Raw genomic sequence first — 19,895 nt, 5'->3', positions numbered from 1 at the left:
CAATTCTGGCGCAAGCAAGTTCAAACACGAGTATTCATCAAGGTGAAAGTGATCACTCCATCTATGCATCTGGCTTCAAGGCTAAGCACGGTGAAGATTAACCTTATGCATAACATTATCACCATACCATGAATGTAAACATGTAGGGCCAAGCAAGGATGGGATCTTTAAAACCCTGGAGTAAAATGCATCATTGTATATAGTATAGGTCTAGAGTGTGCTTCAAGCACAACAATTAGATATTAAAAACCAGCCAGGTAATAACCCTGCTGAAGACCCCACACTAACCAGTCTCCTCAACTAAGTTGACCAAGAATGACCTGATCAGAATCACCAACTCTGTTAAAGTTGCATTGGATTATCATTCTGGATGCTTGCTTGAGGGTCTGGATAAACTGGCAACCAGTTTGATTCAAAAATGAAAAGAACATTTCTAACTAGGTTTTCTTCTGCAATGTATGACTTGCTTTAAACATCGTTGATTTGAATTTCGATATACATAGCAACATGCAAGGTGAGGACTGTATGAGACATTTACCACTACCAGAGCTGTAAATGCTTAATTTGGACTAAACACTGATCTTATCTGATGTAGACTGCTGGGAGGGGCAATTGCAGGGGCATCATTACAGGATTCTTTGGAGGTGTCGGGCTGCACAGGTGAATGCAAATTTTTGTACACTTTTAGCCAATGGCCGTCATTAACTCGTCAGCCTTTTGCCTTATTTATGAGGGTTCTTTTTGTGGGTAAGCTTTCTAGAAAAGGCCATGTGCCAGGGACATCAAACTGATGAAATATATCTTGCAGATTAGGGTGTAACAATGCAGCAAACCCTGCAACTGTTGGAGGTTCCAGTAGAAGACAACCAGGGCACTGAAATCTCAATGCACACACTAAGGGGCCGATTCACTAACTTCGAGTGAAGGATTCGAAGGTAAAAAACTTTGAATTTCAAAGTTTTTTTTGGGCTACTTCGACCATCGAATGGGCTCCTTCGACTACAACTTCGAATCGAAGGATTCGTAGTAAAAATCGTTCGACTATTCGACCATTCGATAGTCGAAGTACTGTCTCTTTAAGAAAAAACGTCGACCCCCTAGTTCGCCATCTAAAAGCTACCGAAGTCAATGTTAGCCTATGGGGAAGGTCCCCATAGGCTTGCCTAACTTTTTTTGATCGAAGGATATTCCTTCGATCGTTGGATTAAAATTCTTCGAATCGTTCGATTCGAAGGATTTTATCTGAAGTTGAAGGATTTTAATTCCTAGTCGAATATCGAGGGTTAATTAACCCTCGATATTCGACCCTTAGTGAATCGGCCCCTAAGGGTCACATTTACTAATGGTCGAATATCGAACGATTATCCGCAAATACTTTGATCGATCGATCGAAGGAAAAATCGTTTGAACAAACGATTAAATCCTTCAAATCGAACAATTCAAAAGATTTTAATCCATCGATCAAACCAATTTCCTTCGATCAGAAAATTGCTAGAAAGCCTATGGGGACCTTATTGTACCTCAGTAGGTTTTAGTTGGCGAAGTAGGGGGTCGAAGTTTTTTTTAAAAGAGACAGTACTTCAACTATCGAATGGTCGAATGGTCTAACGATTTTTAGTTCGAATCGTTCGATTTGAAGTCGAAGTCGGAGGTCGAAGTAGCCAAAAAAAAACATTCGAAATTCAAAGTTTTTTTTCTTCTATTCCTTCACTCGCGCTAAGTAAATGTGCCCCTAAGTAGAGTTTATCTTTCCAGGCCATAAAAGAGAATTTCTTGTTGTAACATAATAAAAGTAATGCTATAACATACTCCAAGTCAACTTTAAAAGTGAACTACCTCTTTAAAGAGCGGCAATAACTCCTGTATTTATTGGGTGGTATAGTGGTACATGCTTTATAGATAATTTTACTTTAGGGCGTTAGTTGTCCTTTATCGTGAGTTTTGTGTTTTTTTTTTATAAGATCCTAATTTCATAATTAACTCATTTCCTATCAGTCCCTTTATATTTCCTCTCCACAGTGGTGACTATTTCCAGTTCTAGAAATGCTGTGTTTTTTTACTACAACGTGGTGCTTACTCTTGCGTGGAATGTGTTCAATACTCTCCCCATAGCTCATCCCCATTTTTACAACCCAACAAGATAGAAATTCCTAAAGGGAAAGTTGTTCCCTTCCTGGGTGGGAGCAATAAAACTGAAAGTATTTCCATTGAATTGCATCTGCATTAATTGTACAATACACACATCCCCGTGGATACATGAATACCAGCATAGTATTGAATCCTAAGTTGCAGCCTTCCCTCAGCCCAGCAGGTCAGGTATGGGCTAAAGGGAATATATGAAATATGCACAGGTGGGGTTCCAAGGTACAAGTCCAAACACAGAGTGTGCCTATGGGAGGAACAATGATGGATGTCTGACATGTGTATGCGTTAGCCGGGATGTAGCCCACAGCAGAGTAGGCTTCTCCTAGTAGCTAAACTGTCATATAAAAATTAAGTCCAGCTTCAATTGATCCCCAGCTTTTTTGGTTAAAGCAAATATATGGTTTATTTTTATTTTTTTTCGTGTAGATCCCCAGTTTTAAATCTGTCTGGTGGGTCTTGCATTCCAAAGACGCCAGGCAGTGTTTCTGAAGTCCAAAATGATGATATATAGGGGAGGACCTCAACAGATAATAACAATACCAATAAAGAGAATTAAAATGGACGCATGTAGCAGGGTCGGGCCATGCGGGAAAAAACATGGTGGGTCCCTGCCGGCGCTCTCCCAGACATCTGATCTCCCTCCCGGCGCTCGGGCGCATGGCAGGGCAACCTTGGGAGGTGTGGGCCCTGCACCCACCAGTCCAACCCTGTATATAAGGAAAACTTTAAAGATTGAAGAATAAAGGAGAATCCCTGAACATAATAGGAAAGCCCTAGTCTCGAACAATAGGGATTATCACAAGGACCAAACAGTGTTTACTCATTATTAAAAAAGAGGACCCTAGGATAGACAGTGATATTGTTCTTGAAAAGAAATGCAATGAATGTTCTGGCTTCAACTAGGCTTTTACTTCAAATCTGTTTAGTCATGATTAAACAAATTATTTATAAAGCACTTACCAGTTCTTGCAAGAACAATCAATACAATTCACCGATATACCTAAAAGCTTCAGTAAAATGAGCTGCTCCTTATCTCGTAGCCCATCAGGCTACAGCTGGGGGAAGGGTGGGGTTTGTTTATGCAGAGGCTTCTTGGTGGACCGCAGATTTGTTTTTACCATCATTGCAAGAGCAGGAAGTAGAATGTGACTTTACTTTCAGTTTCAAGGAATGACAAAAAAATATATATTTATTTCCTAATTAACACATTAGGCATAAAGTATTTTCAGCAAAAGCCTTCTTCATTGAATTCGGGATAAAAAAAGGGAGTATACTGCCCATTTACTTTTTTCTTTGGCATACCCTTATTATAGGAATATGCCACCATTGGAAAAAATAATTTTCAATATAGAGACTTGATACTATTACATTTTCTAGCTTTGTAAATGTGAACTGCAGCCACGGCCCATACAGTGAGAATGTGGACATATCAGAACATTTACTATTTAAAGGGTACATATGGCAACAAGGCCTAGCAAGCTCAAGCGTCAATGCTCGTCAGTGTGTCTAAATATTCACCCACTTGGAATGATAATAAATAAAATAGAACTGGGCTAATAAATTATTATAATACATCCTCGGCACAGATTCCATATGCCTCCCTAGCTTGCCTTGCTTTATTTGTAAACAAGATCCCTTTGACAAAAAAGATGCTTCCGACAAAACGTTATACAGTGTCGTAAATGTACAGATTTGCGCAAAAGACCCAAGGAGACAGTAAATATTTTATAGGAGTTCTTAGCATATGCGGCTGAAACGTTGCCCTCTGTATGAAGCCGTGGCTCCTGCTTTTGTCCTGCAACTTAATCTAGAACAGATTGGTAGGATCTCACGGAGAGTCGTGTTTTATGGCACAGCTTTGACACAGACAGTCGAAATTAAATTGTTCTCTCTATACCTGGAAGAACCAGGAGGTCTTAATTGGAAACATAGGCCTCAAATATGATAAAAGAGCATAGTGAAATTTGAAGAAAATACACAGCACCCTGGGGGTTTTTTTGCACCTATGGTATTCTCTGTCTGCACCCACAAGTACACACCAAGGTGCAGTGTTAGTTTTTATACGCAGTGAAAATAAACGGTCAATCTCATTCTGTTGTCTTACAGAGCAGCAGTGGAGCCATGCTTTATGGCCAGGATTCTAGCTCTCTAAAGAAAGCCGTTACCGTTCCAATCGGAAGCCCATTGTATTTGTCACCACTCCATGATTTTTGAGCCCATAACATGTTGACACGCTGTAACTTTATGTAAACCCTAAAAAAGTTTTGACTGAGATTTATATCATAATTTTAGCGGTTTAAAAGTTATTTGCAAATACAATTGCTAATGAATGAAAAGCAATATCTGTCCTCTATCCTCTGCCTTCTTGGTCCAGAATTGGGAATCGTCGTAGCAGAAGCCAAATGATTAGCAGATTAACCAGCAGGGCAGAAAGGAACAGAAAACTACAGCTTTCAGTTACAATTACACACAAGGGACTTTAAAACGACTGAACATTTTTAATTTATGAATAATGGAAAGTTGCTTAGAATTCTATTTTCTTTCACAAGCAAAAGAATCTTTTTTGGGTTTACATCCACTCTATTGTAAAACAGAATTTGGCAATAATAGGAGCTTCGATGATGCCGGATTTAAGTGCTAGAGCGCTAAGGAGCTCAAAAGTTTTCATTCTAAATGCACTTGTGTCCAGGGAATAGCAATCAGGTTTTAAATGCAGATAACAGCCCTGGTAGGTGCAATGCAGCCCTGATTTATTGCAGCTTGTACCCACTGGTACTGAGTCTGAATGACATGCAATTTAGGGTCGTGGGTAGGATGAAAAGGTGGAACACTTACCTTCAGGGTCGGACTGGACTGGCAGGACACCGAGAAAAAACCTGGTGGGCCCCCGGCAGCCCAGACCTTCGCCCTCAGCTGCCCCATAAAGGAAGGCTGTTACAATCCTGCAGGCGTGCGGAGCAGGCAGGGGTCTGGAGTTCAGGAAGGGCCCCCCGGGGACTGGCAGGAGGACCCTTCATTTTGCAGTCTCGGTGGGTCCCCAATGCTCCAGTCTGACCCTGCTTACCTGCCTCCCCACCAGTGCCGGGCCAACGTGGGCAGGTGCCCTAGGCAGCCTGGCCGGGCAAAGTGCCCAATACGCGAGTGGGCATGCACGAAAAAACACGAGTGCGCATGTGTGAAAAAACGAAAGTGCGCATGTGCAAAACAAAGATATACGCGCTAGAGAGATCGCACACGTTGGCCAGAGCAGGGCCCGGACTAGGAAGTAGGAGAGGCAGAGAAGGTGCGTGCCTGGCGCCCCTCCAGCTTTGTGCCCTAGGCACATGCCTACTCTGCCTACCCACAGTTCCAGCCCTACTCCCCACATTAATATAATGCCACTGAAAGCATGCATTGCTGTATTCATGGGGGGGGGTAACACAGGTCTCTGCACCCCAGTTTAGAGCACAGAGGCCTGCGAAAATTCAGAGAAGAGCAGGACAAGACAAGTGGAGGCTTATACATTAGAGGTCGGTGGTTTTAGAGGTATTTGAACCACAACTAAACTTTCAAACGCTAAAACCACAAATATTGAAATTATTAAAAGATCCAAATTTAAAAAGTACGAATGAAAAAAAAATGCTGAACAATGCACTAAAATCCGAATACCTCGAAATCCTCTAAAAAATGTGAGTTTCCCAGAGTTTCCAAATTGGTCCTATAGGATCAGCGCAGCTCCCGTTGACTTCTATAGCACCTCACCAACTTTAACTTGTGAGTTATTTCAATCTTTTCTTGGTTTTTCAACTTCATCAATCTGGAATTTTTATAGCTTTTTAGAAATATAGAAAAAAAAAACACCAATTTGTCGAGATTCATGGAAAATATAGAAATTCAATGGTTGGTTGGGTTGAAAAATATGGATTGCACTTGTTTTTTTTCACTTTACACCCTGCCCTGCACTTAGGTATTGACCTCTAAGTCATTTTATTGATGCAAAAGAAGGTTCCTATATGTGGAAGACATTATTGTTGGATTTTGTGGAGTAAAGGGAAAGGTCTGTGATTAATGCTTTGCTAGTGAGATGGAATCCTCTCTACGCTTTAGGAAAAAAGACGGGGACAAGCTAGGACCTGAAAAAGCCTTCTGGCTGTCAGAGAGCTGTCCTCGTGGCTCTGAGTAAGGGGGAGGTGTGCACTCAAATTGGGCAAATATGAAGCATTTTTGTGCTCCTTGGCCCGAGGATTGATAGCAGAGAATTTCCAGTAGCTTAAAAGAACCTCACAGCTTTATTCTCTGTTTGCCAAGGTGGCCAGACCTCCCCCCCTTCACACAGGGAGCGTTTGAGAAGTTCATATCTCAAGGCTGTTTCCAGTGTAGCTAATGAGTTTTCTATAGAATTTCTGTATTTAGGGATCTTCTAGTAGAATAAAATAAACACTATGATTAGCACCCGAATCTCCAAGATTTAGATGACATTTTGGTGTTAGTTATGTTAAGATTTTGCAAAACCCTCTCCATGCTGAGCTAGAACTAAACCAATGAAAATATTTTTGACCCCAAAATGAAAGCTAAACTGCTCCCTGGATTGATGGCTTCTAGGTATTAGTTGGATTATGAGGTCAAGGCACCTTGTTATTATTTCTGAAAAGCCTCAGCTTCCCAACATTCATTGTGACATGGAACAAAGAATATATTTTTTTGACTATGGGAGAAGAGAAGTAATCCTGCAGTTGGGGTGCCAAATGTTAGGCACCCCAAGTGATTGTATTTACTTACCTGAAACCCTGGGTCGGTGCTTCTATCAGCAGAAAACTGCACCGGGCCGAGGTTAAACCAGTGAGCACCACGGAGTGATCCTCTTCCGTCTTCCTCTTTCTTCTCGTGGCTGCGCAGTAGAACGAAAAGCCGAACTTTAACTAAAAAGTCGCCTATTTCGTTCAACTGCGCATGTTCAACTTGAAACAAGAAGAAGACAGAACAACCCCGGGCTGCTTTCTGCTACATCGTTTCATGACTCAGAACCAGCAGCACAGAGAATGACAAGGGACAGACACAGCGTATGGAATTTAAAAACAGCTTACGTTATTGCAGATTCATAATGAAAGAATAACGGAATGCTGCCTATTTGGGATTACATCCCCTTTAACCATCTAGTTGTTAATATATGAGCTAAAACTGCGTGTTTAGATTATTATGATCTAAGTTAGTATACTTATTTATCGCTCCTCTGTTATTTTCAGGGGTGTATCTTTCTGTCCCTGGAAGTGTCGGACTGGCCCGGCGGGAAACCGGGAAAAAACCCTGTGGGCCCCGACCCTCATGGGCCCCCGCCAGGCCAGACCCCTCTTCCGATATAGAAATTCTAAAAAAAAATGCGTGTGGCCCGATCCGCACCTCACAGTAGGGGGGGCCATAGGGGGCCCTGGACAGAGGTCCCGGTGGGCCCAGGGCCCCCCAGTCCAACCCTAGTCCCTGGGTCCGCCAAGGAGAAGTACATTTTTATTGCCTTCACCACCACTTGGGGACAGGATTTTTGTCCCAATGCCGTCACCGACAGGATGGCACTTGGAGCACTTCATTTTTCTAAGTCGCCCAAAGTTGCCTCATTAGGAAACTTCGGGCAACTTCGGAAAATAAAGCGTTCCGAGTGCCATTGCGCTGCCGATTTAGATTCTATCTGGCGGGAAGGCTTTTGGGGAGATTAGCCGCCCCAAAGAAGAGGTGATTTGTCTTTTCTTTTGTCATTTCTTTTCTTTTTTTCCAGATTTCTTTCTACATAGCAGTCGGGGATCACTTTGGTGTTTGCCCGTGCATACCTAGGCTACCATGGTCCTAGAGGAACATTGTTTTGCTTCACTGTGTACTGTACAAACGTATATGGATGAAAAGACAATAAACTCACTCTTGAGATTAGCCGCCCGAAGAAGAGGCGATAAGTCGCTGAGCTAAATCTCCCCGAATCCCCCTAGGGCCCAACGATCGGATCAAAACAAAGGGTAAACGGGCAGGTGGATCGCAGTACCACATCAAGGAACGGATGCGACCGTGATCCGGTGGGATTTTTAGTCCTGTCTGATCGGGACAGATATCGATCGGGGAAGCCCGTCAGCGGGCCCCATACACGGGCCAATAATCTGCCGACTCGTTCTGTCGCCAGCTTTTATCGGCCCGTGTATGCCCACTCTTAGATGCAACTGGCCAGAAATACTGCAGCTCTAACTGTAACAGGAAGAGATCACCTGACCAGAAATACTGCAGCTCTAACTGTAACAGGAAGAGATCACCTGACCAGAAAAACTGCAGCTCTAACTTTAACAGGAAGAGATCACCTGACCAGAAATACTGCAGCTCTAACTGTAACAGGAAGAGATCACCTGACCAGAAATACTGCAGCTCTAACTGTAACAGGAAGAGATCACCTGACCAGAAATACTGCAGCTCTAACTGTAACAGGAGGAGATCACCTGACCAGAAATACTGCAGCTCTAACTGTAACTGTTGAAGCAAAAGACACAACTAGGTCTGTTAATTGGCTCATGTGACCTAAGTATAGTTTGTTTGGTTTGTTTGTGTGCACAGTGAATCGTACGATCCCAGGGGGCGGCCCTTATTTTTTAAAATGGCAATTTTCTATTTATGATTACACAATGGCACATACTACTGGAAAAGCATATTATTAGGAAAATGGTTTATTTACACAAAGCAGGGTTTTACATATGAGCTGTTTTATGCAATATCTTTTTATAGAGCCCTACATTGTTTGGGGGGTATAGTTTTCCTTTAAGAAAGATTCAGAAATATGAAGGAGCTGCTCTGAAAAGCAGCACAGGCCGTTCTTTACACACATATTAAAGCCCGTGATTGTTTTGATAAGAATAATACAGGAGTGCTTGGGGTTTCATGGAATCTTTAGATCTGTTCACAATTCAGGGTCCTTTTATGAGGAGCTGAGTGGAAAAGATGGGCTGGCAGCGTTTCGGGCGCTCGCATTTCCATGTGCTTGGTGCTCAAATGTTTATAGAGAGAATTAAAATAGGCTCTCACTTGAGAAGGGAGCCTTGGATGCCTAGTCAGGGACTAAGGAGTGATGATTTATGGGTACCCAGAATCCCCTTGGAGTCTTTTGCTTCTTCAGACTCCATTAGCAGCCAGATGTGAGATGCGAGGGTTTCATCTGGGCTGAATTTAGCAAATCACAAAACACAGCGGCGGTTTTTCTTCATCTCCCAGATGTAGGGTTGCCATCTTTTCTGGAAAAAAATTGGGATCAACCATCATTTTTATCGACCAGGCCTGTAAAATACCAGCCAGGTGGCAACCCTACCCAGACGTTCTCACAGTGATGTCCACAGATTTTCAGTCAAAGTGAAAGGCAGTTGATGAACAAAAAAGAGAATATTTTGCTCCTGCAAGACATTAGCCTACGGCCCCTCTACCACAACATGATATCATTGCATATACAAGTAGCACCGTATAAATAGCAATATATAGACACAGAAGTGACACTTTTTTGGTCCAAATATCATTACAGGATTGTACTGAGTAGTTACTTGCATGTTTCTTCCATTCTGGTGGGCCCAGGTATCAGTGGCCCCTCATGCTGCTAAACATTTGGCCTATTTCATGGTCATTCCCTATTTCTATGAGAACAAAGAGGCTAAATAGATGGAATAATAGAAAAGAGACTAGGAGAATAGAGGTTGAATGAGGAGAGGAAGAATAATAATACTGAGAGTGGGACCCTGGTCTAATGTTTTTGGGTGGGCCCCTGGAAGGGTTGCCAGGTTGGTGGTTTTCCAGCCAAGTTGGGCTACTAATTTAAAGCCCAGGCGGGTTTTGAAAGTACAAGCTAGCCAAGGTACAGATGTGGGCTACTTTATGAGTCTTTGGCTGGTTTGTCATTTGGAAATCAGCCAAAGTTTTTTCTTGCCCCAAAGCATGTTGGGTAATGTAGTGTTTGTTTAACAATTTGCCAACTGACAAGTTTAATGTAAGACTACAATACCCAGCAAGCAATGGGACGGGCTTGCGTAGAAGCTGGGAATTACCAGATTTTGGGCTTTGTACCCCAGTTAGGGTTGCCACCTGGCTGGTACTTTGTTGGCCTGGCTGGTAAAAATGATGCTTGATGCCAATGTTATTTGCCCTGCTATCGGGCAAATCTGTCCCATTTTGCTTAATGGAAAAAATTTCAGATATATTCATTAATTTATTTAGACATTTTTTCACTGCACATGTGCTATTTTTGGGCTACTTTTGAAGTGCCTCTTGGCTAGTTTTGGGCTGATTGTAGCTGACTTTGGCTGGTTTTGAAAATTATTCGTGGCAATCCTGGCCCCTGGTGTCCCAGTTAGACACTCACCTAAATGAGTAAATCTGTGCCAGTCTCACAACAATTAAATTACAGTAGACAGAGCTGATTATTTTGGAAATAATACTGATGAGAATCACCCCAGTCTAAGGTCCACGGAGCACTCAAGCTGCATAGTTTGAACCTGCAGTGTGGTACAACTCCCAGTAACCCACGTTAATGTTGCTGGGGCATGTTGACAGCCATAGTCCAACAATATCTATAGACATTCAGGCTGCACAATGCCCATATAGCAGTTACTCTCTACTAATACACATCCTCATCAATCCAGAGCTACTATTAAACAGTGTGTCGGACTGGCCCACCAGAAGATCAGGAAAAGTCTCGGGAGGCCCAGGTTTCTTGCTTTTAGAAATAAATGGAAAGCCAATACCTTGTCTGCTACAAACGGGTGAATCCCAAACTTTATTCAATGGTGCTCGCAACACTTCACACACTTGAAGTGTTGTGAGCACCACTGAATAAAGTTTGGGATTCACCCGTTTGTAGCAGACAAGGTATTGGCTTTCCATTTATTTTTGAATATTTCACTGGCGAGTGGCTAGGCCAGAGCCTCTACCCAATTCCCCTATCTGGACTTTAATGAGCCTCTTGCTTTTAGAGCTTTTATGGTCATTTCTTAATTCTGTATGGGAACAAAGATTTTAAATGAACGGAAGAAAAGTTTCTAATACGTAAAAAAAGAGACTAGCGGAATAGGAGGAAAAATAGTTGTAGAGTGGTCCTATGATCTGGTGGGCTACTGGCATCCCAGTCCGACACTGCCTGACGCAGTTGGGAGTGAAAAGCCCTTAATGGCAAAATACATGCCTCCGATCAATCCCAAAGTGTATTGGAAAGGGTTAGGATGAAGGATTAAAAGTATTATTCTTTATTTACACATTGCAGGCGCATTTATGCAGCACATTTATATATAAAATGCCGTTCTGCCACTGGGTGAAACAACTTGTGGATCATGCAATATATTAAATAATGTATGCTTTGGCTTTGGCCAGATGATCTGAATCACTTATAAGTGTTATGAACTGAGCGTGCCACGGAGTTGTAATACTACCAAGAATGTCCATGTTTCTGCAGCAAGAGACCCTTAAAGAAGACACAGGGGTACCCCATGTCTAGAAGGCACATACAGTAGAGCCAACTAAGAGTTGCATGCATGGCTTATATAATTGGAGGGCATTAGTGCACTAGAAGTTAAGACTTCTGGTAGATTTACCATGTGCATAGCATTGTGCTAGAAAGATATATCACCCATCATAATATAAGCCCCCCCATAGTACCATGTTCTGATTTAATTCATTTAACAGGTAAACAGGAATTTCCCCTCTTCATTGTAATATTTAAGCTATTGAAACTCGATAAATTGTTTTTCAGTCTCAGTTACTATGTTTCGGTAACTGTACCCATGCCCTGAACCCAATTTTTTAAATGAAGAAGCCTCTACCTCGTCTCTTGGAATGCCATTCAGTGAAACCACCACTCTTACACTTCTCTCTCTGCAGATTTACTGTATACCCTAAAGCTTCATTTTCTTTCCCTGAACACTCCTCGGTTTTATCCCTCCCCTCCTGCCCACATATTGTATCACAGCTGTAATCTATAAAGCAGGACTCTGTAGCCCGAATTCCTATGATGTGGAATCTAGGTTCTCCCCCCCATCTCTCTGCTGGCGGCTGGAGCAGTGACATAAAAATGATTACTTCTCCATATGTAGAATGGGTCAGACAGACTCATGGCCAAGCACAAGAAGGTGGTGTGTTGAGTTGGGGCCGGGCTGTGCAATCACTTGCTCTCTTATAAGTAAGGGAAGTGTATCCTGCTGTGCTGGGAAGAAAGGGACCTAATGAATGTGCCATGCACCGTATACCCTGTTTGTACAACACTACCACTTGTAGCTCTGCACAGTATCCATGTGCTGTTTCTTTGGGTACCCCAAGATTTAGATGACAGAAGAAAGAATTAACAGTTTCTAAAATTGGCAAGAAACAAGAGTAAAATAACAGCTCACTCCCCTGAAGAAAAAGTAGAGTGGAGCAAAAAAGCAAAATGTAAAAATTAAAAACAGCTGTGCACATATTTAACATGATAATGTCTATTCACTAAAGGGCAAAAAATTATATTTTGGGTCCATTCCGGGGTGCAGATTTGGGGGTACAGCTTGCAAATCTATCCACATGCACAGGACTGAGAATTAAAATAGGCCCTGGCATTTCGGGTAAACAGAGGCCCAATCAGCCCACATAGAGGCCCAAACATCTCCCACCAGCCCACTAAATACAGACATTCTATGGGACCTTATAGCAGCCCCTCTGGCATTTGCCAGAACCCACAGATTGCCAGTCCGGGCCTGCGACATGCAACCTGCAGATTTTCACCCTCTTTGCTGGTCCCTATAGCTCTGTAGGAGAAATGAAATAAAACGAGCAAACTTTGCTCCAGATCTAGGCACCATAACACCCCAATCAGATGTTTGCTTTCAAAGAGATCACCAGGGAATAGCTTATAGGTTGCTATGGGTTACTAGACCTGCTGCAAACTTTGTAGCTTTTCTAACATTACTGCTAACTGTTGTACATCGGGGAAACAGCAGTTTAATTACCAAAAACACAGACAAAAAACCTCTGCCAGGGTGACCTGTGCAAAGACATCTCTTATTAGGTACTTTGACTAGAAACACTGCATCTACCCATACCAGGAATCAGGAGTGACACTCACGCATGACAGTTGACAGTATGACAGTTTGCTGGAGCTAACTTTCCTTTGCTTACACTACCCTACTGATCTTTTCAAACAATGGAACACCCAGTAGCAGGGATCCAGTGTGCTGGAAGTGAATTCTGAGTGTTGTAGTTCAGAAGGGCCACTGGTTAGAGTTTCCCGTTTGATGAATGAGACATATAAAACAGAGTTATAAACCAGGAAGGAGTTACATTTTTTCTATCCAAAATGAGTCATCTTCAATTCCAATACTGTCCACCCCTATCTCTAAGCATCTGCTCCTCCCAGCCCCTTCTCTTTTTCGCTTATCTATTACATTTATGTGGCCAACACTTTCACCCTCCTACACACAAGATATTCTCTTCTATACAGAAGATTTTCTTCCCTTTCTTTTGCCATTTGCCTTCTTGGCCTGATCTATTCTTTCCCTGTTACCTTCTCTCTCTCTCTCTCTCTCTCTCTCTCTCTCTCTCTCTCTCTCTCTCTCTCTCTCTCTCTCTCTCTCTCTCTCTCTCTGTTTTTTGTCACTTTCCATTCTCCTCCCTCATTCCCCACTTTCTCCCCCTCCTCATTCCCTTCTGTCTATAACTCATTTCTCCCTTAATGTTTCTCCCCCTTCTTTCACCTCTCCTGAAGGATCTGGAAAGTCAGACACAGTGGAAAATGTGATGTTAAACCCTTAGTATTTAAGTACTTCCACAGCCTTCCTGGAGCAGTGTCTTCCCCCCATAGCTGGGCTGGCCAGGGACCACATAGCAGAGTCTTCTGCAGGAGGAGAAAGGTTGCTCATACTGGGATTTACAGGGATTTTCCCTTTGAAGTACAACCTATAGCACCATCCACCAGATTGAGTTTGAGTTGGTAGTTCATTGAACTGGTGCACCACAGGTTGGCCATACGTGCTGTAGAAGAACAAAAAGAGATGACACCAATAACATGAAAATATAAGGGTTTGATTGCTCTGGAACCTGTTATAACAGAAGACTACCCTGTTTGGCCAAAAGTTGACTCTAAAAAATTTTTAATTTTTGGAAAATCACCCAGTCCTATCCTGTAATACACAACAGGACCATCCACTAGAGAAAGGGGAACTGATCTCTGACCTTTTGGTCATTTTTGGATATGAGATTGCAGAAAATGATGGGAAAGATATTTTAGTTAACTTAAACTTAATGGTCTTACTTGGGTAGTCCATTTACTGCAGATGGCTGCTCAAGAAGGTATTAGAAACATACTATATGGCTAAAAGTATCCAGACACTATTAGCAAAAAGTAGCCAAAGACTCAGTTTTATTGATATCCCCAATTGGAACACTGTCTCAGAAAGCAATGTTAGCAACAAGGACTATTGTGGGAGTGTGGGGGTCATGTGGGTGGAAACTAACCCCACTAGGTACCAGGGGCAGCAAAAATGCTGCTCCTGGTACTTTAAGAGCGAATTTCCGGGGGAGGGGGGCAGCAGCAACTGCAGCTGCCTCAGGCGGTGGAGGTGCCAGGATCGCCCCTGGGCAAAGTGTCTTTCCATGTACAAAATCCAGGTCCATAAAGAATGGGCTTTCTGGGAAGATGGGAACAGAAGAACTTGACTGGCTTATACAAAGCCCTCACTCCAACCAATTGAACACCATTGGGATGAATTAAAGCCTTCAATGTGAGCCAGGCCTGATCCCCAATATCAGTGTGCAACCTCACTAATGTTCTTGAGGCTGAATGGAAGCAAATCTCACGAACAATTGTCCAAAATCTAATAGGTACCTTCCCAGAAGAGTAGAGGCTCTTATAGCAGCAACGGGAGGCTCACACTGACCACTTGTTGGAAAGCAAACCTCTGAATGTTGTCTATAATGTTTCACCTCCTAGCTGGTAAAAATATCCTTTTGGTAGGAGAGAGATTTGACTCCTTATATTCAGCTGAACTGAGATTGGGTAAGAAATGTAGAGGCTCTGCTTAATTTACTAGTCAAAATCTTCATAATTAAGGCACTGACATCCACAAAGTAAGGCAGTGGCTGGGTCACCTGTAGTCCCATCTCATGGGGTTCCTCTACTTGTGGATCTTTCATGAAAGTGCTGATCCAAGTGCTGCTGTGGGCTTGATAACATGGGCATAGTGGAATTTGTGGGTGATTTGTATTTGCAAATATATGTGTAAGGTTTGTAAACTGAGGTCCTTAAAATGTTATTGTTTCTCAAGGCAGTATAGAACTATCAAGTGCTGCATTGCTAACCCGTGCCTTGAAGGCCATCAGTACAGTTGGACAGAGTAGCCAACTCATTTTGGCCACCTTGTATAGGAAAGAGCTATTACTTAGAAGGGGTTTCTATTACGTGTGTCATGGCCATGATGGCATACCTGTAGCTCTGGTTGGACATCTACAAGAGGAAACCCTAGGTTCAAAATCATGTGGAATTCCTGGCCTCCTTCTCATGTATTTGGTTTCTATAATGTCTGCATGTGATTCATGAACCAGTAGTAGAAATTGCTTCCGCAATTCATTATAGGAGTACAATTTGCAGATTTCCCTGCAATTGCATCCTAAAATGAAACATCATGCATCAGTTAAGACATACCCATTCGGTTAAATGGTTTCACAAGGCTGCTGGAATTTGGAGAGAGATACAGTAGCTCTAGGATGCGAAAGAATTCTAGCGCCAGGTAATCAAAGGTTGCGTTTATACGTGGAAGTAGGTGGGCCGGGAGCAAATAGTGGCAATTTTTTAGTTTGATGAAATGGATGCCTGAAGATCTTCTAGGGGTTACTTCACAATCTTCTTTACACAATAAAAGCAGTAGAGGCATCTATGATTATGTCGAGGCCCAGGAAAAATGATACTCCCTGGGACAGCGTTATTTATATAATAGAACTTTACACCTCACTATTCACAAGAGTTGGGTGAAACCTGCTCCACTAGACCTTTACTGTACAAGTACTACTAAAACCATCAATATCTAATTTTGGGGAAAATTATTTCTCTTTCCCTCACTCTTTTTGTCTGCAAAGTAAGGCCTCCTTATGTGTAGTGTCTGGGGCAGTGGCCCTTATTTTCAAATCCCTAAAGAAGTCTTTAGCATTACCCATCAACCTTTTGGCTTTCTGCTGTCAATTCAAAGTCCAAGAACAGATGGAGTCTGTGGTTTCAATAGAAAAGACTAATCCTAACAACAAAATCCTTATAGCATGACCCTAAGGGCAAACAATATATTTCACTTCCATTTATTGGAACTGTGCATCAGTCAAGAATACCTCGGTGCCCTTTAAACTCATGGGGCCACACGTTGCTGATTGGTCTACTGCCTGTATGGGTGTAGTCTAGACGTCCTATGGAAAATCAAGGTATGGTGAAGAACAATGGGTAATAGTTCAAACACAAAATACAAAAAACCGCACTACTGCACGCTGCCAAGTTCTCCGTGATGCCTACTGAGCACAAGAGGGTGTGCAAATGGTTATTGCAATGAGTAATTTCCCATATCCCTCGAGTATCTCAAGTAAGCAATGGCCTCGTTCTCGCTTCTCTGGGTAAATAAACAGGGCAGTGCACATCTGGATCTGGTTAGCACAACATCTGGCAGAGCACAGCGCAGGTGCAAGTTGCCAAGTGGGACTCAACAACTCCTCGGAGCTGAGGTGGACAGAGATTTGCCGATTAGAAGGAAGCGTTTTGTAGGAGAGGTGAATGTCAACACTCTTGAGAGATGCTTTAATATTGCAGAGCGCAGACTACAGAAGTGGACATTGTGTCAGGGGAGACACAAAAGCCACAAAGCCCCTGAGACTGACAGACCCCTTAGAGTTGCATCTTGCCCATGACTATAATTTCATGGCTAAGTCCCTTTTCAATATCTGTGCCCCGGGATCTCCTCTGTAGACTAATCCCAGCCCTACTCTTTAGTCTTCTAGAAATAGGCCCTATAATGAGCACTGGTTTTCAGAATTGATGGCGAGGCTGGTCCGGTAACCCAGAATAGCCTGGGTGTGGTCAGGTTGTGGCTTAAGATTTTACAGTGTGCCGAGAATGTGTTTCTGGAAAATAAAACAACAGGGTGAATGGAGAAAGCAGAACGTGGATCAGTGTGTGTGTCCATGTGTCCTTGCTAATTTGTGTGCCTGGCTCTAGGTGCATTCGTATGTGTATAAAAACTGTCCAGATACGGATTAACACACAAATATAAACAATTGTACAACCAGATAAATAATACTTTGCCAAAAAAAAGGTAAATGACTGGTTTCAAATTCATTTTTGGGTTGTGAAGCTGATTTCAACGACAATTTGAGCCTCCCGAGAAAAACCTTTTATAACAATGGCTGAGAAAAACTGAAAACACCTTGATCTTTTGGAATCTTATGACTTCTAAGTACTAGGTCTTGGTACCCGCAAATCTATCGCCCAAAAGGTTTTTTTATCCCGGTTTTATAAAACCAGAATGTAGATGGTACCTTAAAGGTAAGGACACACAATAAGATACGGAGAGATTTAGTCCTCATGAGGAAACTTCGGGAGACTTCGGAAAATGAAGCGCTCCAAGTGCCACCCCGCCGGCGATTTCAATTCTAGCCGGCGGTAAATCTTTTTCGGGGAGATTAGTCCCCCGAAGAAGAGGCGATTTGTCACCAGGCAACTAAATCTCCCCAAATCTTAGCATGTGCCCTTACCCTAAGTCTACTAGAAAATCATGTAAACATGAAATAAGCCCAATAGGCTGGTTTTGCTTCCAATAAGGATTAATTATATCTTAGTTGGGATCAAGTACAAGCGATTGTTTTATTATTACACAGAAAAAGGAAATCTGATTGATTATAATGGAGTCTATGGGAGAAAGCCTTTCCATAATGTGGAGCTTTCTGGATAACGGGCTTCCGGATAGACTCCATTTTATCCAAATAATCTAAATGTTAAAAAAATATTTGCTTTTTCTGTGTAATAATAAAACAGTCGCTTGTACTTGATCCCAACTAAGATATAATTAATCCTTATTGGAAGCAAAACCAGCCTATTGGCTTTATTTCATGTTTATATGATTTTCCAGTAGATTTAAGGTTTGAAGATCCAAGTTATGGAAAGATCTGTTATCCAGAAAACCACATGTCCCAAACATTCTGGATAACAGGTTCTATACCTGTAATGTCTTTATATTATTAATATATATTATTCCCTATAATCATTTTCCAGTTATTCTGACTGGAAGGGTTATTTCAATTTGTTGAAATTATCGGTAATAAACATGTGCTTTACAAATATCCTCAAACGATTTTTCCTTTTTTTTCAGCATTATACGGGTATAAAAACCTGTTATCCAGAATGATCAGGACCTGGGGTTTTCCGGATAATGGATCTTTCCGTAATTAGGATCTTCATACTACTAGAAAATAATACAAACTTTAAATAAACCCAATAGGCTGGTTTTGCCTCCAATAAGGATTAATTATATCTTAGTTGGGATCAAGTACAAGCGAATGTAAATCGCCGGCGGGATGGCAATCGGGTGCTTTGTTTTTCGAAGTCGCCCGAAGTTGCGGCACGAGTAAACTTCGTGCGAATTCTGAAAACGAAGTGCTCCGAGTGCCATCCTGCCAGCGATTTAGATTCTAGTCGGCGGGAGGCAGTTCGGGGAGATTAGTCGCCCCAAAGAAGACTAAATCTCCCTGAATCTCAGCGCGTGTCTCGGCCCTTAAATTAACTGTTAGTAGGATGTAGAGCGAGATATTCGGAGACAATTTGCAATTGGTTTTTATTTTTTATTATTTGTGGTTTTTGAGTTTAGTTTTTTTATTCAGCAGCTCTCCAGTTTCCAATTTTTGGTTGCTAGGATACTATTTACCCTAGCAACCAAGCATTGATTTGAATAAGAGACTGGAATATGAATAGGAGAGGCCTGAGTAGCAAGATGTGATAAAAAGTAGCAATTACAATACATTTGTAGCCTTACAGAGCATTTGTTTTTTAGATGGGGTCAGTGACCCCCATTTGAAAGCTGGAAAGAGTCAGAAGAAGAAGGCAAAGAATTGAAAAACTCCAAAAATAAATAATGAAGACCCATTGAAACACTGCTTAAAATTGGCCAGTCTATAACATACTAAGGGGCACATTTACTAAGCTCGAGTGAAGGATTCGAAGTAAAAAAACTTTGAATTTGGGTACTTCGACCATCGAATAGGCTACTTTGAACTTCGACTTCGAATCGAACAATTCGAACTAAAAATCGTTCGACTATTCGACCATGCGATAGTCGAAGTACTGTCTCTTTAAAAAAAACTTTGACTACCTACTTTAAACCTACCGACCACCAATGTTAACCTATGGGGACCTTCCTGATAAGCTTTCTATGCTTTTTTTGATCGAAGAAAAATCGTTTGATTGATGGATTAAAATCCTTCGATTCGTTCGATTTTTCCTTAGATCGTTCGATCAAAGTATTTGCGGTAAATCCTTCGACTTCAATGTCGAAGGATTTTACTTTGATGGTCGAATATCGAGGGTTAATTAACCCTCGATAATCGACCCTTAGTAAATGTGCCCCTAATAGTCAAAGGGATACTGTCATGGGAAAAAAAAATTTTTCAAAATGAATCAGTTAATAGTGCTGCTCCAGCAGAATTCTGCACTGAAATCCATTTCTCAAAAGAGCAAACAGATTTTTTTATATTCAATTTTGAAATCCTACATGGGGCTAGACATA

Source organism: Xenopus laevis, chromosome 9_10S, assembly GCF_017654675.1.
Source record: "Xenopus laevis strain J_2021 chromosome 9_10S, Xenopus_laevis_v10.1, whole genome shotgun sequence".
Taxonomy (NCBI): Eukaryota; Metazoa; Chordata; class Amphibia; order Anura; family Pipidae; genus Xenopus; species Xenopus laevis.
Note: the sequence above shows the minus strand (reverse complement) of the source record.